We start from the raw sequence: 24,533 nt of genomic DNA on the forward strand, positions 1-24,533 counted from the left end.
GCCTGTCGCTGCCATGGTTAGTGACAGGGACCTGGCCCCCTGGGGCAGCAGAGGGGCATGTCATGGCACAGTTCACAAAGGGCGCCAGGCGCTTTGAGGTCGGTCTGTGAGGCAGGTAACACGTCTCAGACCCACCTGCCCCTGAGAGCAGAGCCCCATCTCCATTCTTCACTCAAGATCAAGGCCCAGGCTTTTCTCTACAGAGGTGTCTTCGGGGTGAGAAACGGCCATTGCCACTCCCTCACTCATCTCAGACAGACATATGATCCCCAGCTGAATCCACGGTTCTATGCAGACCTTCCTCGTGCACCCCAGAACCCCAACTTTTCACTTAGACTCCTGCAGCTGGGGAATGAAGCTAGAATTAAAACAAAGACAAAGCGCTGCTATCAGTAATTATTTCTGAAGTAACAAGCAACTAATTGGGTCTTAGTGTTATTAAAAACCTATACTGCAGGCGGTAATTAAACCGCAGCTAACGAGGCTCTCGGCACAGGCTCTGCAGCCGCCACTCGACCATTCCCTCGTCCTGGGCGGAGGTCTGCTGTCGGAGAAAATAAACAGCTTCTTCGTAGTGCTCCAAGAGATGTCAGTCATATTGGAGACTCCTGCCTGGGGAAGTCAGTGTGGCCGGGCAGTGGGGCGAGACAAGCCACAAGGGGGAGAAGCCCAGGAGCACGTGCAGATTTCTAGATGGGCGGCCCTTCCCCTCAGGACTGTGACATCATGCATGTGGGAAATGGCTTCAGGGTACTGTCAAGTCAGTGGGGAAAGAGCTGAATCGACTCTTTTATAAATAGATTTATTGAACACCTCTAACGTGGCAGGCGCTCTGGGAGATGCAATGATACCCATTACTTCATTTACTCCTTCCAACAGCCTTAGGAAGGAGGTGCCACAAGGAAGAGAGCTCAGAGAGGTGAGGAACTTGGCTCAGAGAGGTGAGGTCCCCTGTGGGAACTCACCTGGCCGCTCCACAGAGTGAAGCCAGGGTCAGAACCCAGAAGGAAGGGGGAACTTGGGTCACGTTCTTGGAGTCAACAGAGTGAAGTGAGGCAGGTGTGGAGTCAGTGGGGGCTGGCTACGGCCACTTCCTAGCTGCCAGGTGAGCTTGTCAAGCTACCAAAACATTCTATGCTTCAGTTTCTGCATCTGCAGAGTGGGGATAATCATGCCTATCTAGTAGGTTTGCTCTAAAGACTACGTAACACGTTGCACGTAAAGCCTTCAGCACAGTGCTTGGTGCATGGTAAATGCTCACTAAGTGCCAGTTATTATTAGAGATGCTGCTTCGATGCCCTCGGAAGCAGCACTGAGTGTTGGATGGGACTCATTGTCTGAGCATGGTGGAGTTTGTCAATAGAGGAAGTCTCAGCAGAGTGTCTGTCTGCCTGTGTCCCCTTGGGAAGGGGGCAAACAAACCCAGCAGGCTGGCTCCATTCTGAGGCCACTGCCCTGGTGTCCGGGGCAGCGGGAGGCTGGCCAAACTCCCAGACAGCCTGTCTCGGGCCTGGAGCACAGAGCCGTTGCCTCACCAGCTTGTAATGAGCTGCGTCTCCATCCTGATTAGGGGAACAATCCTCACTCAGAAAGACTCAGGGGAAGGAAGTGACAGCGTCGTGGGGACAGGGCATAACCTCACCTCCCAAGGATGGGCTGGCTTCTGGGGAGCTGGTGACTTGAAGGTCACAGCCCAAGATGGTGCACATCCCCAGGGAGGAGGCTGAGAAGGCCCCACGGGGGCAGGTCTGGGTCAGAGTAGGAGATGTATTGGGGCCAGCCCAGGCCTCTCTCTGCAACCTGGGAAGCAGCTGCTCATGGACTCTTGTTTGCCAAGAAGGGCAAGCAAGGAAACCAACGTTCTCTGGGCACCTTCTGGGCACCAGGCCCAATGCCAGCCCCATGACATCATCACTGTCATCAACATTGTCCTATTAAACAGAATGTTAGGGCACCATCTTTTCCAAAGCTGTGGACTGCAGCCCGTTGCTGGGTTATGAAAACAGTTTAGTGGGTGACAAATAGCATTTTAAAAATAACATGATAAAAAAAAAGAAAATTTTGGAGTGCACTGCACAGAGCAAGGATTAGCATGGTTCTGTGGAAGTTTCATTTCTTTAATGTGTGTGCGAGCATTGGGGAGCTGGGCTGTAATGGTGATGGAAATCATGCCCATTTCATGGAGCTATTGCAGGGATTGAATGAGTTAATGTTTAAGTGCTTAAAGCAGCGTAGCAGACGCTGCCAGCACGGAGCCCTGTCCCCTCGGAGATAGTTCAGTTTCCCTGCACCCACCAGCGGCTTCTTGAGTCTCCGTCTTGAGGGTGCTCTCCGGCCGCGGGAATATGCTCAGCCCAAGCACAGGGCAGGTAAAAGCATGGCAGAATTAATGCCCCCGGAGCGACCCTCAGCCTATGAGGACTGGGAGACGGTGGATAAACACTGCAGCCTCCTCAGCCCCCAGGGCGACGATCCTGAGGCATGTCCCCACCGTCTCTCAGACGGACTGAGTCCCACATGCCTCCAGAGGCAACAGCCTTCCCCATCTCCTTTCCCCTTTCTCACTCTGCTTCCTGGGACCCCCCCCCAAATAAGCTTCTTGTACCTACATCCTTGTCTTGATGCCTAATCTTATTGTGGATGAACTCAAGACAAGCACAAAGTAAGTGCTCAATAAGTGTTAGTTTGTGTGACTCATGTTCATCTTGAGATAAGATCTGTGCAAATGCTTTATCTGCATCATCTCATTTAATCTTCACCCCAACCCTATAAGGTGAGAACTGTGATGGTCCCCATTTGCCAGATAAGGAAACAAGCTTAGAAGAGCTAAGCCCCTTGCTCATGGTTACATAGGTAGAAAGGGGAGAGCTCCATACTGAACCCATGTGTGTTACCACAGCCCTTGTTCTCACCCTCTGCCCTCCACTGAATCCGCACAACCACCCGCCAGTTAGCTACTGTTGTTATTCCCATTTTATAGATGCGGAGACAGAACGTTCAGGGAAGTACAGCACTCGATTCCCACACTACTCACTGCCAGGCTGGGACCAGCATCCAGCATTCTGACTCCTGGCCCTGATTCCCATGTCAGCAGGCTGCCTCCCCACACCCTGGAAAGGGCAGACATGGGAGACATCCCTTCCCTTAAAAAAAATCCCTGTGGTGGAGACTGGCCAGCTGTTCATCAAGCCTGTGGTACAGGAGAGAGGTAGGATGCGGATGAAAAGAAGGGACAATTTTAGCAGGCTTACCGGGACTTCCAGACAGAAGTCTGTTCTAAGTCTTCTCAACTTCTCAGCCTGTTAAATGGGGCTGATGACCTGATATTAAGTCCCTTTACTCACTGCTGGCTTCAACTTTCATCTTCCCATCCTTATCTCCAGCAACCCCACCATTTCCACCAAAGTATCTTGAATTGTACCTGCCTTTGGTTCGAGCTCCATCTGCGTAAAGCTCACTGTGATTATTCGTTGCCCCTCTGCTGTGTGCCAGGCATAGTGCTAACCTCCCAGTGCCTCAACTTCCTCATGCAGTAAATTGGAACAATCTTAGTATCCTCTTCACGGGTTGATATGAGGATTAAATGAGCTAATTGTGCAAACCACGTATCTGACAAAGGACTCATATACAAAAGACTCTCGAAACTCCACATTAAAAAACAAAACAATCCAATTAGAAAATGAGCAAATGATAGGAGAGCCATTTTACCAAAGAGGATTTACCAAAGATGGCAAGTGTGTGTGAAAAGATATTCGCTAATACTAGCTATTAGGGAAATGCAAAATACGACCATGATGAGATGTCACCACACACCTATTAGAACAGCTAAAATAAAAGATAGTGATAACATCAAATGCTGGCGAAGATGTAGAGAAACTGAATCACTCATACGTTGCTGATGGGAGTGTAAACTGGTGCAGCTGCTCTGGGAAACAGTTGACTCTTACCATATAGCTCAAACGATTGCACTCCTGAGCATTTTGATCCCAGGGAAATGAAGACCTATGTTCACACAAAACCTGTATGTGAATGTTTATAGCAGCTTTATTTGTAATAGCCCGAAACTGGAAACAACTCAGATGTCCTTCAATGGTTAAACTGTGGTACAGCCACAGCATGGAATATTAATCAGCAACAACAAAGGAAGGAACTATTGACACACAAAACAACTTGGATGGATTACACCGAGTGAACAAAAGCCAATCTTAAAAGGTCACATACTGTGTCATTCCATTTAGATAACATTGTTGAAATGACAAAACTACGCAGATGGAAAGTATAGTAATGGTTGCCAGGAGTTAAGGATGGTAGGAGGGAGAAGGGTGGGCGTTATCATAAAGGCAGAGATAAGGGAGATCTTTGTGGAGAGAGACTGGATCTGTGTCTTAATTGTGGTGGTTACACAAATCCACACAAGTAGACACAGAACTGTACTCACACATCCTTATACCAATGTCAGTTTCCTGGTTTTGACACTGCACTGTAATTATGGGAGATGTAACCTTTAGAGAAAACTGGGTGGAAGGTACAAGGGATCTCTCTGCAGTATTTTGCAACTTCCTGCAAATCTATAATTATTTCAAAAGAAAATATATATATATATATTTTTGGTGAGGAAGATTGGCCCTAAGCTAACATCCGTTGCCAGTCTTCCTCTTTTTGCTGAGGAAGATCCTCCCTGAGCTAACATCTGTGCCCATCTTCCTCCATTTTGTATATTGGACGCCACCACAGCATGGCTTGATGAGCGGTGCATAGGTTCGCACCCAGGATCTGAACCTATTAACCCTGGGCCGCCACAGTGGAGCATGTGAACTTAACCACTATGCCACCAGGCTGGCCCCTAAAAAAAAAATTTTAAATGAGCTTGTTAAGAGTTTAGATCAGCGCCTAAATGAGCACTTAATATTAGCTCTCTTTATTATTTCATTTTCATTATTACTTCATATGTCATCTTATTTAATGCTCGCGATAAGCTTGTGAGAAAAGGTTTTGTTACCCCCATTTTACAGACTGGAATACTAAGACTCAGACACATTAGCGAACTTGTCTAAGTTCACATATCCAGAAAGACCTAGGACTTGAAGCTCAAATCTGTGGAACTTCCCACATATATGCCAGTATGAAGACCAGTACGATAAAGGTTTTTGCCCTCATTGAGCTCATAACATAGTGAGGGAAGTAAGAGTTATAACTTAAACCCAAGCAGAACACCATACATATTGCGTAAGTTCTATGGGAGGACAGGAGAGGGAGGAGTAAAAAATTCCAACTGAGGAGATTTAGGAAGGCTTCCTGGAAGAGGCAGCATTTGGGATTCCCTGAAGAATGAAGAGGAGCTCCGTAAGTATGAAGTGGGTAGTGGTGCAGGAAAGGGCTGTCCAGGCAGAGGGAACCTGATTGTCATGGGGTGGGAGAGCTCAGAGAACAGTGACAAGCCCAAGGAGGCCAAAGCAGCTGCCGTGTGACCAGAGGCAGATGCAGACTTAAGGAAAAGCAGAGGGCAGTCAGTGAAGATGGGCTGGGGACTGGGCTTGGTCTCCCAGCTTTTGCTGACTGCAGCCTCTAACTTGGCATCTGCCCTGGAAGCCGGAAGACCAGCGTCTGAAGTGCACGTGCTGTTAAAACTGTGCACAACAAGGGGCAGCCTTCTACTCATGCTGAAAAAGCCAGGCAGAGCCCCACAGCGGGTTCTGGGGCCAAGCAAGCAAGGAGCCTTTCCGTTTCAGGACCTCACGACAAAGTTTTCCAGGGTCCTCCCAAGGCCCAGCCCTAGCAGATTCTGAAGGCAAACCCCTGCCCTTTGTGGGCTTTGGAATTTTATCTGTCAACAGTCAGTCATGAACCCTACCATGCTTGTCCTCATTTACCTTCCCTCCCCGACAATAACCTCCATGCGGGCGGCATCTGGGGGTCTCTGGCTCGTCGCTGACCCCAGCTTGGAGTGGGCACATAGAGGTGTCCACGTTCAATTCCACTTGACTGATCCAATACCAATTTATTGGGCACTTGCTAAATGCAGACCCTGTACAGGGACTGGAGGTGACAGAACAAGACGCAGCCCCTTCGTGGGAAGAGACAGCCACGGTGCGCCACACAGGGCAATGGCAGTGCTGACCATCCAGCGGCGAAGGGATGAGAAACCACCCTGGACTATGACCAGTGGAGACAGTCACTTCTGCACAACTGCTCTTAAGAAAAGTGGAGGTGAAGCCTCCTTCTCGATGAGAATGGGCGCTGTTGATTACAGTGTCCAGAAACTGTTAATGGGGCTACACTGAGACACAGCTTACGCTTCCATCGCAGTAAATCCATTGCCATGGTGACAGTGAGATCTGTGACATTTTTTGCTAAGGTCATGAGTGAAAATTAGATGTCACACAATTGCAATATCAGAAATGTATTCAAGAATAATACATTTTAGATCATTAGCCAAAAAAGCAATGTACTTTCTGCAATTCAAGTTCTAGAGCTCTAAAGTGAATTATTTGAAAAGATTCTAGGTGGGAGACTTTTTGAAGTCTGTCATCAGTAAGTCCTTATTCAAGTGGAGATAAAAGAGGCCCAACTAAGAAAATGGTGCCAAGGCTGACCAACAGGACAGCTGCGGATTAAGCATGGGATCTTCCAAAAAGGCCTCTCTTGACGAGAAGTTTTGACTCAAGCTTTGGAGGAACTAAGATGACTGGTGGGCAGCAGAATGAATCACAACATGTAAAATTCCTTAACTAAAAATTTATTGACTTAAAGAAATGTGGAGGTGGTATTTTGTTGTCTGTGGGTCTTTGCAGTCAGGACTGTGGCTCAAATAATCTCCTCACCTCCCCATGTCCACTTTGATTTGCCTTTACCACGCTGTCCCCAGGGCCTGGCTCAGCTGATGCTTTTGGAAAATGGATTTTGAGCTGTGCAGGACAGCTTTTCCTGATGTACACTCAGGCTTTGGATTGAAGGGAGCAGGTGAGAGGGGACTCAGAAATCCTCTGGGACAATTGCTTTCAACCCGGGTTTTCTGGAGCTGAAGGGTTCTGCAGAGGTCCCCCTGGTGGACTGGAGACAGCCCTGGGGAAGGGGGATGCTGAGGGCTGGGGTGCAGAGTCTCCACCTGCTTCAACCAGAAGAGCTCACTGTGACCTTTCTTACACATCGAAGTCCCAAATATGCTGGAAGAAAGGTTCCATAATTTAAGGTTCCTGCTAAGCTAGTCCAACATCATCATAACTTTTACAACAGCTGATTTTGAGTGTTTTGCATGTGCAAGACAGTGTTAAAAGTGTTTTACAGGCATTATCTCATTTAATCCCCACAACAAATCTAAAAGGTGAGTATTATTATTGTTCCACCACATAGGAGAAAACTTAGGCCCAGACGATGAGTAATTTGACCAAAGCACACATAGCATGGGTGACGGAGCCCGGCTCCGGACCCACGCAGTGGGCACTTGAGCCCACACAGCTGTCCACTACAGGCACTGAGAAAGGTAAGGCCCAGAGAGAGGAGAAGACTTGCCCCACCGCTCCCTCCCTCTCCATGCTTCAGTGCACCTTCCAGAACAACTCACAAGTGGCTTTAAATAGACCATCCCTTGGTTGCCAAGCATCTGTGCTCCCCCGCCGGGAGCAGCTGAAGGAGATGGAGCTACAACGGCTGATCTGCTTTGGGGGCCCATGTTCTGAACGGGGCTGGGCTCTCTCTTGGCTGGTAGCCTCATTTCCCACCCTCTGCTCCAGATGAAGGTGAAGACTTCTGGCACGGCATTCCAGGCCCTTCACAGTCTGCACTTGTCTGTCCGTCCAGCCTCGCTTCCGTTTACTCCTCTACGTGGGCTCTTGCTACTGCAGATACGTATCCACCTTGTTCCTTTGCCCATGCTGTTCCCTCTGCTGGGAATACACTTCCTGCCTTGTCAGCGTGGCATACTCCTCCTCAGATGTCCCCTCTCTAGGGTCCTGACTTCCCTCCCAAGGCAGAGCCAACCCCACCCTCCCTAGCATGCTCTGGCCCAGCACACACTGCCCGTACTCTAACCAGTGATTCACTTTTCTCCCTTGATTTGAGGACATGCAGGTGGTCCCATTTCGACCACTAAAATCAGGATCGTTCTTACAGTCTATGCTTCTACTTAGTGTAAGAGTATTCTTGCCTCCTGAATTGCTGTTATTGAATCGATAAACTGTTTTGTAATCGATGTTGTCTAAAGATCCAGGAAATACAGGATTTCTCTGTCTCCCTCCAGACTGAGCTCACCTGGGTTGGGGGTCATGACCCCTGAGTCTCTGAACCCCAGGGGCCAGCACAGGGAGGCCCAGAGGAGAGGCAGGACGTCACCCTTTGTGCCCCAGTCTCCACGAGAGGCTGTGGGGCTCTAGGCTCCAGGAGAGCCTCCAGCCGTTTGCCCGCTGCCCACTGAGTCCATGCAACTGCTTCACGGCACGTGCCCTGCAGAGAAACATGGGCAAGAACACAGACTTCATTTCCCTGGTGTTAGTCGTCTAGGGCCGCCATAACAAAGAACCACAGACTGGGTGGCAGAAACAACAGGAATTTATTTTCTCCCAACTCCAGAGGCTGGAAGTCCAAGATCGAGGTGTCAGTAGGGTTAGTTTCTTCTGCAGCCTCTTTGCTTTGCTTGTAGATGGCCCTCTTCTCTCTGTGTCTTCACCTGGTCTTCCCTCTGTGCACGTCTGTGTCCTAATCTCTTATACGCACACCAGTCATAGAGGATTAGGGCCCGCTCCAATGACCTCATGTTAACTTAATTACCTCTTTTAAGACCCTATCTCCAAATACGGTCACATTCTGAAGTATCGGGAGTTAGGACTTGAACCTATGAATTTGAGGGGGGCACATTTTGGCCCATAACAGCCCTCTAAGGTTGACCAGGTTCTACAGGAAGCACGTCAGTCTCAGATTCCAAACCACACCACACTCCATGCCCTGCGTCTTCTTGTCTCTCAGAAGTAGCCACAATAGCCGACCAGGCCCTAGCCATTAGCCCTCTTGAATTTTCAAGAGAATTTTCCAGCATACCGTCTTCTGGTTGGTCTACCCGTCTCTGTCCTCATCTATGTAGTTCCTGGCTCCAATCGCCTCCTTATCTAGGCCGTCCAACTTAAATCTCCAGGGAAGGTTGCCTACCACTTCTCCTCTCAGAGCCTCACCCTTATGTATAACATACGGGATCTCAGACTTGACAAGATCTCTCAAGAACATGGGACTTGGCTGACCATCGTCCTTCCCTCACCTAAGGCACACATGGCTAATCCATCACAGCATGCTTTCCTGCAGAATCCAATGCCAGGCAGTCTCTGTCAAGTGGATTGGCTTGTGAGCAGGGTCGCATTTGCAGTTGTGGGGTTATATGCCCTCGAAGGGACCTTCTAGTCTGAAATCCTCTGGATCCTTGGGTACAACATCCATACACTAGGTTGTTTTAGATAGTCCAAATTTATATAATTTTTACTTTCTTTAATAGAAGCAATTTGTAAATTGCATAAGTAACTAAAAGCGTCTGAGTTCTTTTGGGGGGAACATTTGATTAACCCTTGGAATCTGAGCCCAACAGGTGCACCCTCAATACGGCCTGAAGCAGACGACCAGGAATCCGGCTTATCTATTAGGTGGCCCAAGCAAGGAACAAACTAAGAGAACTGGTGGGATATTCATTCATTCATTCCTTTCACAAACATTTGCTGGGCACCAGCTGTATGCTTGGCACTGTTCTAAGGGCTGGAGACTCACAGACAAAGATAATGATAGCCCTCACGGTCGACCAGGTGCTAGACGCAACGGCATCCTGTCTGTATTTAATCCTTTATGGCTTCAATTTTGGTACATTTCCCTTTCTGTAGCAAATATTACTAACTGTCCACTAGAATTCATGTTCTCCCTTCCACAGCATATGGCTGTCCATGTGAAGGGGTTTTCTAGCAAGGGCTACCGTTCCCAGGCCTCCTTGCCTCTAGGTGTGGCCATGTGACCTCTCTAATGGAGTGTAAGAAGAGATGAGAGTCACTTCTGGGTCAAGGCTTTTAAGAAGCAAGTGAGCCTTCTCTATGTTCTTTTTCACCTTCCATTGGCTAGATGCAGGGTGACTGCAAGGCTCTAGAGAGGAGGGTGAAGCCATAGGATGGAAGGAGCCTGGGTACCCAAATCATTGGGTGGAGGACAGCCACCCACTGACCAGAAATGTCAGCCTTGGACCATTATGTGAATGAGAAATAAATTTCTATTGTGTCTGAGCCTTTACACATTTGGGGATCTTTTTGTTATAGAAGTTTACATTACCTAACACAATAGTTAAGTGAAGTCAGTCTCATTGCTACACTGGTCTAGACACGTCTTTGTAGATCCATTGCCTACCTTCAGATTGCTCTTGGCTGTGAGTACCCAAAGGAAATGTTCATCAGCCCGGAATCAGCCCTTCCTCTAAGCCAGATGCTTTTAATTCAGATTATAGTAAGTTTTCTATGAGAGAGACTTAAAAATCCTGTAAAACAAGCTTTAAAAATTTGAGAGAAAACTGTAAAGCTTCCCTGAGAAATTCCCAAGTACTGTATTTGTTTGCCTGGGAAATCAATCTGGGTCCAGGACAACGTTTTAAGCACCAGAAACCCGCTGTCCGGGTTTCAGTACCCACCAGCTGTGGCTCAGTGAGGGAGCAGGCAAAGTAAGGATCACCTGGCAAAGAGAAATTAGCAAGTATCGGAAGCCCAGCCCCTGGCTGGGTCAACAGCATCAGTCAGAGTGCTACAGAAATAGAAATCCCATTCATAAATTTTCCCTCACCCCAGCTTAAGAGCTTTCAAAGTCATAAAGTCTACATAAAGCCAGAAGACCTGCAATTGTCCAATTAGAGGTTTTATCCAGGAAAACACACATTTTCAAAGTCACTGCTTGGTCCCCATGCCAGGAGTGTAGTTGGGCTGGCTTGGCGTGTTGGGCCTCTGGGTTTTCTAGAACTTTCCACTTCAGTGAGACAGGACAGAGGACTTCTCAGAGCCTCTCACCTCCAAGGTGCGGTTCATGCGGGGCCTAGAGACACCCAGGGCTAACCATTACTGTGAGAACTCAGGAAAAGCTGGAATCTACTTAGCCAGCTCATCTGGGACGGGAGTTGCAACTAACATTTATTGAGTGCCTACTATTTACTATTCCTGAATGCCAGATCCTGTGCTAAATACAGAGCACACATTATTGCATTTCATATTCATTACTACCCTACAGGAAAGGGTCTATTTCCCTCCATCTTCCAGAAAGCAAAGTGAGGCTGGCAGAGGTCAACCAACACGCTCAAGGTTATATGGCTCAGTGAGTAGCAGGGTCAAGATGTGAACTCAGGCCCACAGTACTTCACCCTCTCCATTCTGTCGCCACTCAGGGACCCAGGGGTTCTCACTCCCACTTTGTCTAGACACGTAAGCTGCGTTGGGAAGGACATTCAGATGGAAGCTAAGGTAGGGCATGTCACTTCCAGTGGGGGCTCAGTTGAAAAGTAAGACCAATGAGGGGAACCAGGCCTGCAGAGAGCCCCCAATATTTCCCAGGCCCTGTGCTAGTGTTTTACTTAGATTATCATGCTAAATCCTCATAACAGTCCTGTGAAGTAAGTATTGTTATACCCAATTTACACCTGAGGCTCAGAGGTGAAGAACGTTCCTGAGGCCATGTGGCTAGGAAGTGGTGGCGAGTCTGCCTGAATAGAGCCCTCGCTCGGAAACACTCTGCGAGACACTGAGCTTACCGCCCACGCTTGTATGGCTTTGATTCTTGGGAGGGATTTCTTTTTTGTCAAATTCCAACTCTAGTTGTGCACATTTAATTGATAACATCCCTGACAGTCCTGGATGTTGCAGCTTCCACACCCACATTTTCTTTTGGGCCACCTACCAGCTGAGTGCTCTAGAGAGTGTCCCTAAACCTCTTAGAGGGGACATAGTTTCTGCTCTCATGGGACTTAACATCTAGACCAGGGGTTGGCAAACTCTTCCTGTAAAGAGCCAGAGCGTCAATATTTTAGGCTTTGGGATCCATCCCATCTCTGAAACTACTCAACTCTGCCACTGCAGTGCGACAGCAGCTATAGATGATACAAACGTGAACGCAGATGGCCAGGTTTGACCCCCGGGCCTACGTATGCAGACCCATGATCTAGACGGTCAAGGTCTTCCACAAGCAGGTGTTAAATTCCCACGTGTGAGGCTATAAAGGAGAGGTGTCACGGGCTCTGCGAGTTTATTCCCCCAGGAACTGGTCCCAGGGCAGACGGCAGCTTGGACAAGGTTACTCCGTGAGTCAGGGCAGAGCTGGGACCAGAGTCCGGGTCTCTTGCCCTCCCCTTGGGACTCCCCTGGCACACACTGCCTCCCTGGCCATCAGGGAATCTCCTCTGGCTGTTGAGGCGGGTCCTGCAGCCCTGCTGGGGGTGCAGGGACAACGGGAGCCTCTCAGAGAGCAGCCCAGGGTTTTTGCAAAGGCCCGGCTAAACCTCTGACTGGGGCCAGAGGCTTCCACGAGCAAATCGCTGGCCCGTTCCTCTCCAGCAGGGCCTGGCTCTCCCGGCACCTTTTGGAAAGCCGTGACAACATCTGCAGCAGCACACGCGGTGTTAATTTATTAAAATCCCAGCTTGTAAAAGCCGAGGTCTCAGGCAGAGCGGGAGGAGGCAGAGGCACGCTGCACTGGAGACGGCGTGAGCTGCTATTTTCTTCTCTTGCAGCCACAAAAGGAAATGTTGGCGAGGTCTTGGGAGAAGGGGTGGTTGGTGGGGAGGGGACGCCGCTGGATTTAATAGCAGGAATACGAGCCATTTGTCTTATTGTAAAATAGATGTGTGTTTGGACGCAGAAAATGCTCTGGATCCTTTCTTTCCTCCCCTTGCAGGCATGAAAAGCCTGGAGCAGAACAAAATGCTGCTGATTTCGAGGCTATTTTGGGCGCCTGTTGCTGATTGTCTGCTTCCGAGGCCCTCGGCACACGCTGCCTTCTCAAAGAATGGTTTTAACAAATTGAAGTGGGGAATGAATGAGCATCTTGCCGCTGCTGCTGCCACCTCTGCCATCAGAGCAGAAAGCAGTCCCCAAAGGCCGGGCTGGCCCAAGTCACTCACTTCTTCCCTCTCCCCAGATGCCCACCCGCCCCGCACCTCCTGCCCGCGCGGTACGCGCTGGCGCCTGCGCTCGGCTGCCCACCCTGTGCCAGGAAGCTATTTACCAAAGGAAATAACTCTGATAAAGGGATAAAAATAGCCAGCAATGATGGAAAACATTTTGTTGCGAGATCTGTTGACAAGAGGGGAAATAGAGCTGTGAAAAAGATAGGTGGTGAAGGGCACGGAGGGAGAAGTGGGCCGACTGTGACAGTCCAGGGATCCCAGGAGGAGCTGGGACAGAGCCCAGAGGCCAAGGTGGCCCCAAGGATGGCTGGCCCCAAATGGCCAATCTTCCCTGTCGGTCAGCAGCCCCAGTCCTGTGCTATCTCACCCGGACTCAACGCAGTGAGGGAAGGTGAGCCGGCAAGCTCCCTCACGCAGGAGGGTATCTGAGGACGGGTATCTGAGAGCAGCCCCAGGAAGGAAGCTAGGAGAGGGAAGGGTAGAGGCTAACCAAGAACTAGGCTTTTGGAGTTCAAGTCCCGGCTCCGACACTGTAACACAGTGACCTGGGACAAGCGACTTAACCTCTCTGAGTGTTCATTTCCTCATGTGATAAATAAGGATAGTGTTAGACCCACGTCACAGGGCGATGGTGATAACACCTGCATACTATTCACCAAAGCGGCGTTATTCAGGTCATTTGGGCATTTACAAACGTGGATTGAGGGCATTCTGTGTGTCGGGCACCGTCCTGGGAACCCGGGATCCTTGACGAGGAAGACAAAGACCTGCTCTGAGATGCTTTAGCTCCCTAGGGAAGGCAGCAGAGCAGGGAGAGCCCTCATTAGAAACACAGAACCAGCACTGCTCACCCTGAAACAGCTGAATCGAAGGGCCCCAGACACCTTTCCTGGGTCACAGAGACATTCCATCCAACTCCATATACGTTCTATGTACTACATACAGAAGAGGGGATGGTAGAAAGGCCCAGTCTGCCCTTTTGAAACACACAGCCTAGTGGAGAAGACACACAGGTAAAGAGATACATGTCATTCAATGCGAAAAGGACCAGAACAGAGTTAGGTTTAAGAAAAGGTTAGGAACCATAAATCCTGCCTGGGAGTAGCAGGGAAGGCCTCATGGAGGAGGTGACATGAGCTGAGTCTTTTTTTCTTCAAGGAAGATTGGCCCCGAGCTAAAATCTGTATCTTCCTCTTTTTCTTTTTTCTCCCCAAAGCCCTAGTACATAGTTGTATATCCTAGTTGTAGGTCCTTCTAGTTCTTCTACGTGGGATGCCACCTCAGCATGGCTTGATGAGCGGTGAGTAGGTCTGCACCCAGGTTCTGAACCGGTGAACCCCAGGCTGCTGAAGCAGAACGCGTGAACTTAACTGCTATGCCACCAGGCCGGCCCCTGAGCTGAGTCTTGAAGGATGTGCAGGAGCTGGTCAGGCAGTGAAGACAGGACGGCAGTCCCACAAGAAGGAATAAACAGCATGGTGTTTGTGAGAAAAATGTCCATAGCTGGGGATGGCTGGTGTGCTCGAGGACTGGTGACAGTCAACACATTTAATAATTGGTCTGGTAAGGGACCAAACATTCGATAGATGTTGGCCACAGCGCTAGACAACGGGGTCCTCGAGCCCCTCCATGTGGCAGGACCTGCCCCCTCGGTTGCTGGACTGTTGCGAGGTGTAGGGAGTCATGACAGAGGCTGGATGGTTGCAGGTTTTTGGGCGGGGGGCACAGAGAGAGCTCAGGGCAGTGGATATTCACCAACTGGTTTAGAGGTATGGTTATACCAACGTGTGCCAGCCAAATGTCTGCCCCCAATGGAGGAAGGGGTGGAGGGAGAGGAACCCTGGGGAGGGGAGATGATGGGGCATCCCAGTGGGCAGAGATCGGGGACCCCTATCATGACTTTTGCCAAAACACCTCCATTTGTAATCTGTTTATATATGGGTCTCCCATTCAAGATTTCATCTGGAGGAAGTACTTTGATGTTAAAAAGATGATTCCTGCCACCTAGGCTCTGCTCTTTGATGAGCGTATTGGACATCTGACTTCGCCCCCTCAGCCTCTGCATTTGCCACCACCCTGTGGAATATATTTTAAAAGGTTCTGAAAGCCACGCTTTGCTCTTCATTCCCGTGGCAACCACCCCAGCTCAGGCCTCATCTTCTCTTCTCTGGACTAGCACCATCATCTCTTCACCGTGAGCCTTCCTCCTTCCTGTCCTGTCTCCTTCAGTCCATTCACCAAGTGATGGGCAAAGCGATCTTTCAAAAATTCACATCTGCTCATGCCACTGCCCCACCAAGGGTTCCCTCTGGTTTTCAGAAGAAAATACAACTTCCTTAGGATGACACCCAAGGTCCTTCATGACCAGCTATCTCTGTAAAGTTTATCCCATGTTAACGGTCCCTGCCCTGTAGAGGCAGGACTGACCCATCAAGGAAGACTTGCGTCCAGGTCAATCCGAAGAGAGTGCTGGGTGTTGTGATAGGCTGAATTCTGTCCCCTCAAAATTCATATATTGAAGCCCTAACTCTCAGGATGTGACTGTATTTGGAGATAGAGTCTTTAAAGAGGTAATTAAGTTAAAATGAGGTCTTGAGGGTGGGCCCTAAGCCAATCTGACTGATGTCCTTATAAGAAGAGGAAATGAGGACACACAGAGAGACCCCAGGGGCACCATGTGAAGAGGCAGTAAGAGGCTGGCCATCTGCAAGCCAAGGTCAGGCCTCCGAGGAAACCGACCCCGCGGGCACCTTCATCTTGGACTTCCAGCCTCCAGAACCGTGACAGAATAAATTTCTGTTAAGCCTCCCGGTCTCCGGTGTGTTCTTACGGCAGCCCTAGCAAACTTATACAGATGACAGTAAAAGCCGAAAGTAAGAGCCGTCAGCTGGTCACTTTGTCCGGCTGCCTTAGCCGGATGCCACCAAGAATCTGGATTTTACAATCCCTTTGCTCTGATTGCTTGCTAAGCCAGTAGCCCTATGATCGTATTTGGCTCCCCACATGGCTGTTCTATGGGGCATGAATTCAATGATGAAACCGAGCTTTCCAGACCCTGCAGCAGTCAGGTTTCCCTTGGTGTAGCAGACACAGAGATGCACGGCTCAACTCCTCCTCCATAAAAGACCTGCTGCCTAGCTGCAAGGACTGTGGAGTCCCTTCAGCCACGCTTTTCTCGAGGCGGCCCCGGCCAGTGCCTGAGCAAGGCAGTGGGACAAGGGCCCAGCCGTCTATGTCCGACGTGGGACCCCTCTGACGGCAAGCCCTGCTTGGGCACTTGCTCTCTCCTGGGCTGCCAGAGGCTTTGTCCCGCCTGCATCAGCTTCTGACGGCTCCCTCTGCATAAACTCACTTTCCGCCCTTTTCTTTTCAAGGCATTACTCCCTGGGAAGCCACTGACACCTCTTGTCTCGTCTCAACCTGGAGAAGACAGCCTGCAACACCCTGCAAATCAACGCCTTCATGTCCGGTGTATCGACTGGTTTCTGGGAGGCGGTTGGTATGTCAGCTTCTGAGCCCCACAAGCCGAGGGTCAGCCTTGGGCTGCTCTAATCACGACCAGGGGTGTGCTCTGGGAGGCCTTATGTCAGGCAGCCAGGCAGGGTACCTTCTGCGGACTCCACAACCGCAGACCCTACTCCTTTCTTTCAAATGCAGCAACTGCCACAGCTCCTCGCTGATGCTCTGCAGCCCTTGCCCTCCTCTGAGGGTTGAGGTCATGCAGTGACCAGAGGAGCATCCTGAGAACAGGGATAGGCCTGCTCCTTGTGAGTCCCCCCCCGTGGCTGGCCCAGGGTTGGGCCCATTGGAGGGCCTGATAAAGAAAGGATGGGAAAGCCCAGTGGACAGGCCATCAGCCATCTACACTTGGTCATCTCCAAGGGCAACAGGTGTGCTGCTCTGAGGCCTCAGCTAAGGCTGTGGAAACCACAGGACAGACCAGGAGTTCAACCCCAGGCCCACTGTGTCCTAGCTCTGTGCTCTTGGTGACTGGATTTACTGCTCCTGCCTCATTTTTTGTTGTTGTTTTTTCACCTGTAAAATGGAAATAAGAACAATAACCATCTGATGGGTCATCATCAGGATAAATGAGGTAATGTTTGCTTTATCACGTAAGTTTGGTTCTTGCATTATCAATACAAGGAGTGTTCATTATAGCCAGGCACATAGTAGGTTCTCAATAAAAGCTAGTGCTTTCCCTCTCCTCTCTTCCTTTGAGATTTCCAGGCACTAGAGTGTGCAAGTCTTTACAACAAGCTAAATATATACAAGTTAATCATATTCATGTATTTGTATAAATTAATAAGCAGTAATTATATATTGCAGCAATTTCTAAATAATATCCCAAAATAACTATCTCAATACATCAAATTGTTAAGAATGGTTATTTCTGGGTAGTGGAATTATGGGTGATTTGTATTTTCTCCCCAAATTTTCTACAATTAGTATGCATTATTTTTGAAACAAGAAAAAAAGCAACCATGAGTAAGAAGAAAGCTGTCCTCCAATGCCCTGGTGGGAAGCCTGCTCACTGGCCACGGATTCTGCTGACAGTCTCTGTCACTCCAAGGACTGGTGAGTCTTCAAAAGTCTGACGTGGCTTCAAAAGAGAAGATTTTGCAGAAAGTGGCAAGGCTGCCCAGGTTCTGGCCAAGTGAGTCTGATCCTTTTCCTCTTTACTCTCTGAGGCAGGATCCGAAACGAGTGTGCTGACTTGGGGGTGTGTAGATGGAGGGGAACCCACTCCACAGATGACCGTGTGCACAGGGCATGGATGTAGACCCGGATTCGAGAGCTCGCTCTGCCATGTGCTAGATGTGAGATCTTGGCCAGCTGTTTTACTCCCCCTAGCCTCAGTGTCCTCAGTCTATGTGTCTTAGTTGTCACTTCCTCTGAGAAGTCTTCCTGGACCACCCTAGGCTCAACGAGGCACCCCCCATTAGAGTCTGCACCCCCATCAGCTCAGCCCTCTGTGTTACTGTGGTCTCCTCATGGTCTGTCACCTGCATGAGGCCAGGGGCAACCTAAGAGCAGGGACAGGCCTTGCCCACAGCTGTTTCCTCTTAGCCTCTCGTGGAGCTGGAACAGAGTGGACCCTCAATAAACATTTGCTGAACGAATGCCTGCAAGCCTGTGCCGGGCCCTGGGGCTGCAGAGGTGCAGACCTGGACCCCTGTCCTCAAAGAGCTCACACTGTGCTTGGAACCCAGTCTCCCCAACACAACTCACACTACAACCAATGCCTGAACAGGCTTACGAGGAAACAAGAGGATGAGGAAGGAAAGGAGAATTCCCCCAGGAGGCTGAGAAGGCCTCTCTAGGAGCAGTTTGAGCAGAGTCTGGAAGGAGTAGAACCTCCCCTCCCCTGTGGGGACAAAGGCGAGGCAGACAAACGCGTGCACGTGCAGGAGCGTGTGCATGAGGGAGGAGTCAGGAGGGAGGCGGGGCCGGGCTGGAGTGCCTCGAATGGGAGACCGGCGGGTCTGGCTGGCATTCTGGCTGCGGCAGGGAGCCCAGACAGGTTTAGCAGGAAGGCTAGTGGGGTTGACTTGCCTCTCACTGGACTGGAAGGACCAGGCATCTCCCCCAACCTGTGCCGGATGCAGCCTAGCCCAGCGTTCTTCCGCCTGCCCAACAGGAGGGCTCAGAAATAGGACCAGTTTGGAATTAACCACTGTCAAATCTAGCCTGCAGCAGACAAGCCCTCTAATTTAAACCAGCGTCTGTGAGGAGGGCCAGCTTTGGCATGTGCCCTGAGGAACATGGACACGATTAACCTCTACCGGGTGCAGCAAATTAACTGCAGAAAGGACATGCACCTGGGAGCACCCAGGATCTTAGTGCAGCCAACTCTTGAAGCTGGAACCCACTTGCCTTGCCTACGCTGCAGGAGCAGAGCTGTGGCTGCATTTTGGGGTCCACTGTACCCACTAAAAAGTGCAGGCATAGGGGTTGGGGCTGGCCTGGTGGCATAGTGGTTAAGTTCACACGCTTCACTTCAGTGGCCCGGGTTTCTCAGGTTCAGATCCCAGGCACGGACCTACACACCGCTCATCAAGCCATGCTGTGGCAGCGTCCCATATACAAAGCAGAGCAAGATTGGCACAGATGTTAGCTCAGGGACCATCTTCCTCAAACAAAAATAAATAAATAAATAAAAGAGAGGAAGATTGGCAACAGATGTTAGCTCAGGGACCATCTTCCTCACCAGGAAAAAAAAGTGCAGGGGCTCTAGTTAAGCTCCATCCCACCTCAGGGCCTTTGCATGTGCTGTTCCTGCAGCCTGAAACCCCTTCTCCCAATGTTGAGCATGGTTGACCTATCCTGATCTTTCACTCCTTAATTCAAATGTTGCTTCCTTAGTGATGGTCTTCCTGGCTCCCCATTTAAAGTAGCTTTACTACCTCCCTCCATCACTTCCCACTAGATGATTCTATTTTCTGCTTTCATTGTGCTTATTTTATATTCTTGTATACTGTTTATTTTCTTTCTCCCCACCTGACTCCTACTAGACCTAAGCTCCATGATAGCAGGGATCCTGTCTTGCTCACAGCTGTGTTCACAGTGCCTAGCACAGTGCCTGACACTTAGTAGGTACTCAATAAAGATGAATTGGATGGAAGGAAGGAAAGAAGGAGGAGGGAAGGGAGGAGGGAAGGAAGGAAAGAGGGAGGGAGGGAGGAGGGAGGGGGCTTCTAACACAATAGCTCCAAAATGCCCACCCCAGGCCCAGCCCTGCTCACTGGGAGGCTGGCTCATTAACCAGGAGCCCACAGAAAACCTCCAGGGCAATGCCAGGGGCGTTGCACCCCAGGCACAACAGGGCCTGGACCTCGATGCTGAGAAGGGAAGGAGAAGAGGGAGGGGAAGCTTCATTCAGCCCCTACTGTGTGCCAGGCCTGGTCTACTGCATGAACCCTCTCATCTTACAGATGCGGAGACTGCAGCTCATAAAGAATAGACATAACATAGCTACCATTTACTTTGCACCTGGGAAAAGCACGTGGCATCTATTGTCTCGCCGATCATGCCCCACAAGTTTGGGCGGGATGCACTGATTGCTGCCGAGATTCTCTAAGCAGGGGATTCAGTCAGCTTACTCCATGTCACACAACTAGTTCGTGGCAGAGCCAGGATCAGAACCCAGGTCTTTCTAACTCTTGTCTAGTATCTTCCTGTGATAGAAAACACCATCCACACTATCATGATGGCTTTCTTGGCCCTGCCCTGCACCGGCTCTCCCAGGGACGGAGGTGGAGGGAGCCCTGTTCCAGGCCGTGGCTCTCAGCAGACCTTGCCAACAATCCCCAGCGCATCCACGGGCTGTTCTGGAGCCGTTAATTAGCCTGCCACCTCCGAGTGCTGAAAGCTGTTGGGCCGCCTGACTCAGTGCTCATGCCAAGAGCCGCCTACACACACGGGCAGGTGAGGAGGGATGGGCCTTCTGGCCCCGAGAAGCAGCCAGCTCAGAAACCACCCAGGGAGGCCCACTCCATGGGCCAGGGGGCAGGGGAGGCGAAGGCGTTGCTTTCTGACCAGGAGGGGAGGGCACGGTCTTAGGCTCTGTCACCCATAAACCGTGTGACAGATAAGTTTCTTAATCTCTCTGAGCCCCAACGTTCACATCCATGAGGCTACCGCCCAAGGTGGGCCCCGAGGGAGAGCACAGTGAAGATTGGTTTTCTCTGCGGAGCGCTCCTGTATCAGGTGAGTTCTAAATTCAGAACCTGCCCGCAAATCCTGCTTCCCACCTGTGGACTCATACGTACAACAAATAGTCAGGGGCTCGTGCTCTGTGCCTGGCCTACTCTGGGCACCGGAGAAAAGACAGTGAACCAAGTGGCCAAAATCCCGCCCTCAAAGCCCTTCCCTCCCAGCTTGGGGCTGGGGAAGAAGAGGGGACAGTCAACATAAGGAAATAAATGACAAGGTGTGTCGGGTCATGGGCTAAGAAGGGAGATATAAAGCTGAGGAGGTGGATGGGAAGGGGAGGGAGCAGGGGGCGCTGGAATGTGGGAGAGGGGGCCCAGGGACGGCCTGAGATGGGGACTTGTGCGAAGCAAAGGGAAAGAAGCCATGGAGGCAGCCCTGTAGGTGTCTGGGGGTGGGGTGACCTTCCAGACAGAGGAAACAGCGAGTGCTCACCCAGAAGGGACGGCGGTGCCTCCTGAGCTCACCCACCACCGCCGAGGCGCAGGCCTCACTAGATTTCAAAGACCAAGCTTTTGCCCAACAGGAAGTCAATGCGGAAATTAGATTCTGTAAAAATGCAATTTGTGGGCAGTGTTTCAAAGGAACAATGTTGTCCCTTGTTGGTTTGCTACTTTGCTGCTTCTGGGAAGTTCTCCTTCGCAAGCTTCAGCATGTTAACCTAGGTTTCCACAGGTGAGCATACTAATTAATATCAGCAATAGGAATTACAATACAATCACTGTCATTTATTAAGCCCCTACCACGTGCCAGGCACAGTTCTGGAAGCTTTGATGTACACCATAACTATTCCACTCCACAGATGAAGAAACTGAGGCACGGAGAGACTAAGACTTAACCAAACTGCCACAGCTCCTCAGCGGACGAGCTGGGTCCAGACGCAGACGGCTGGGCTCTGGCATCTGCTGGGCTCTGGCATCTGCTGGGCTCTGGCATCTGCGTGCTGACCGACCGCCACACTAACTACCCCAAGCAGGGAGGTGACTGTTGTTCTTGGCAGGAGGGAGTCGCCCTGGGCTGCAAGCTTTCCTGTGCTTCCCCCAGGGCGAGGCTGCTCCCCCACAGCGAACACTGCAGAGCTGCTGCCTCATGGTTTGACCCGCTTAGTCTTTTGTCAAAGATAAAAATCTTAAAAAAGAAAACATTGTAGCTGGACGACTACCGCCAAGGAGTGACCTCACATTCCCATCTCCATTGCAGAGGACAGTGGCTGAGCAAGGACTATGACAAGCTGGTGCCACTGCCCCAAGCCTCAGTTTCCCCATCTGCAAAATAAGAGGAGATGGAAGGCTCTATGGTCTCTTCTGGTCCACGATCTTAGGGTTCAGGGACATAGCCCCTGAACCCTGACCTAAGCCCCAGAGCACGCCGCTAGGAGTCTACAATTTATGCACAGAAGGCAGCAGCGGGGTGAGCCGGCACGCTGCTGGGCAGCAGGAGGTGCAGCCAGAGCACCCAAATCCACGGCTCGGACCAGGACCCTCTGCCCATCTGCATCCCCTCGTGTCTGCCAGGGTCGCCCCTGCGGTCCCACCACAGGCAGTGAGGGGTGGTGTCTCTGCCTGCCAGGCCTCTGGCATAAGGTGACCCTAACCCGGTGAGTGCTCGGAGGGGGGGTCGGGAAAGACCAAACCTGTGGCCGGCTCTCTCCTGTCTTTCGGCCTTCCGTCTCTGCACTTCCTGTTTTGTAACTTCCCGACACACCTTATCATTCAGCCTCGGGGAAACCTGATTTCTAGTGGGAAGAGGACACGTCAACAATGGGTGATGACAAAGGCGCCATTTACTGACTGCCTTCTCTGCGCTATGTGTGTTGTTTAAAGGGAGGTAAAATTTACGCAACATAAAAGTAATCATTTTAAAGTGTGCAATTTAGTGGTACTTAGTACATTCACAATATTGTGCAACCATCACTTCTATCTAGTTCCAGAACAGTTTTGTCACCCCAAAAGGAAACCTCGTACCCATTAAGGAGTCACTCACCATTCTCCTCTCCCCCAGCCCCTGGCAACTACTAATCTGCTTCCTTTCTCCCATGGATTTGCCTATTCTGGCTGTTTCATATAAGTGGAATCACACAATGTGTGACCTTTTGTATCTGGCTTCTTTCACTTGACATGTTTTCAAGGTTCACCCATGTTGTAGCGTGTATCAGTACTTCATTCCTTTTTATGTGAATGATATTCCATTGTATGGATATAACACATCTTATCTACTCATTGGTTGATGGACTTGGGGTTGTTTCTACCTTTTGGCTATTGTGAATAGTACTGCTATGAACATACAAGTTTTTCTTTTGAACACTTGTTTTCAGTTCTTTTGGGTATCCACCTAGTGTGAAATTGCTGGGTCATATGGTAATTCTATGATCAACTTTTTGAGAAACTGTCAAACTGTTTTCCACAGCAGTGCACAATTTTACATTCCCACCAGCAATAGACGAGGGTTCCAATTTCTTCACATCCTCGCTAACGCTCGTTATTTTCCATTTTTAAAGTATGGCCATCTGAGTGTGTGTGAATGGTATCTCATTGTGGTTTTGATTTGCATTTCCCTAATGAGTAATGATGCTAAGTATCTTTTCATGTGCTTCTTGACTGTTTCTATATCTTCTTTGGAGAAACATCTATTCAAGTCCTTTGCCTTTTTAATTGGGTTGTTTATCTTCTTACTGTTGAGCTCTCGATGTATTCTGTTGAAGTTCTTTATATATTCTTGTATATTAGACCTTTGTCAGATATAAGGTTTGCAAATATTTTCTCCCATTTGGTAGGTTATCCTTTGATATACAAAAGTTTGTAATTTTGATAAAGTCCAATATATCTATTTTTTCTTTCGTTGCTTATGCTTTTGGTCTCATATCTAGCAATCCTTTGCCAAAATAAGGTCATGGAGATTCACCTCTGTGTTTTATCCCAAGAGTTTTGTGCTAAGTGTTCTACATTTAATCTCCCTGACCCCTGTGAGGTAGATACCATCATCACCATCACCATCCCCACCTTAGAAATGAGGAAATTGGGGGTCAGGATGTTAAGTCACTTGCCCAAGGACACAGCCAGGGCAGAGCAGAGATAAGGTTTGAACCTGTATCTTCAACCCTGGAGCCCAAGATCCATGTCACTCAGCCTCTCCAGATCCAGAATCCTGCTCCCATTATCCCCCCAACTTCAACAATACACATATTTCACAAACCAAATGCTGGCCCACGAGCTGACAGGGAAGGAACAAAGGGATGCAGATTTCCACCTGACATCTACCAGGAGTCATTCCGCAGCCTGGGAGGCAGGCCCAGGTGAGAGCAGCAGCCAGGAAGAATCCAAGGGGAAAATCATCTTGATGTCTCAAAGTTTACCTTTAAGTAGACCTTGTTGTGCTTTTGAATTTTCCTTCCTTATAAAGCAGCAAATCTGGGATAGTGGGTCCATCGCTTTGAGCCATTTCACTTCATAACTCTCTTCCTGGGGTGGTTAGGGGCAGTTCTTTCTCCCCAGGAAGCACAGGCACTGCATCAGTTCCTGCAGCCCAGCTCTTTCCCCAGGGAAGGGAAGAGATGTGGCCCTGTGCATCCTGGGGTAAAGCGAGCCTGACTCCTTGTCTTCAAGTTCCCAATAGTCATTCACTGAGGCCTGTCCTGTGCCAGGTTCTGTGCTGTGGGGCCACAGAAATAAGCATTTCACTAGCTCTCAGGCCTGTGGAGGAGAAACAGCTT

At 49.9% G+C, this 24,533-nt stretch overlaps 1 protein-coding gene and 1 non-coding gene across 2 annotated transcripts in view; one reads left to right on the top strand and one right to left on the bottom strand.

The window, feature by feature from the left end:
* The window catches only part of NAV2 (neuron navigator 2), a 697,375-nt gene that overhangs the window by 470,669 nt on the left and 202,173 nt on the right, over positions 1–24,533 (bottom strand). The window lies entirely within an intron of this gene.
* Positions 6,212–6,346, top strand: LOC147916544 (small nucleolar RNA SNORA1). Its single transcript, XR_015552843.1, has one exon. It is a non-coding gene; the product is annotated as a small nucleolar RNA SNORA1 (small nucleolar RNA).

Source organism: Ceratotherium simum, chromosome 7 (genome assembly GCF_057802395.1).
Source record: "Ceratotherium simum simum isolate JZ-2026a chromosome 7, ASM5780239v1, whole genome shotgun sequence".
NCBI lineage: Eukaryota > Metazoa > Chordata > Mammalia > Perissodactyla > Rhinocerotidae > Ceratotherium > Ceratotherium simum.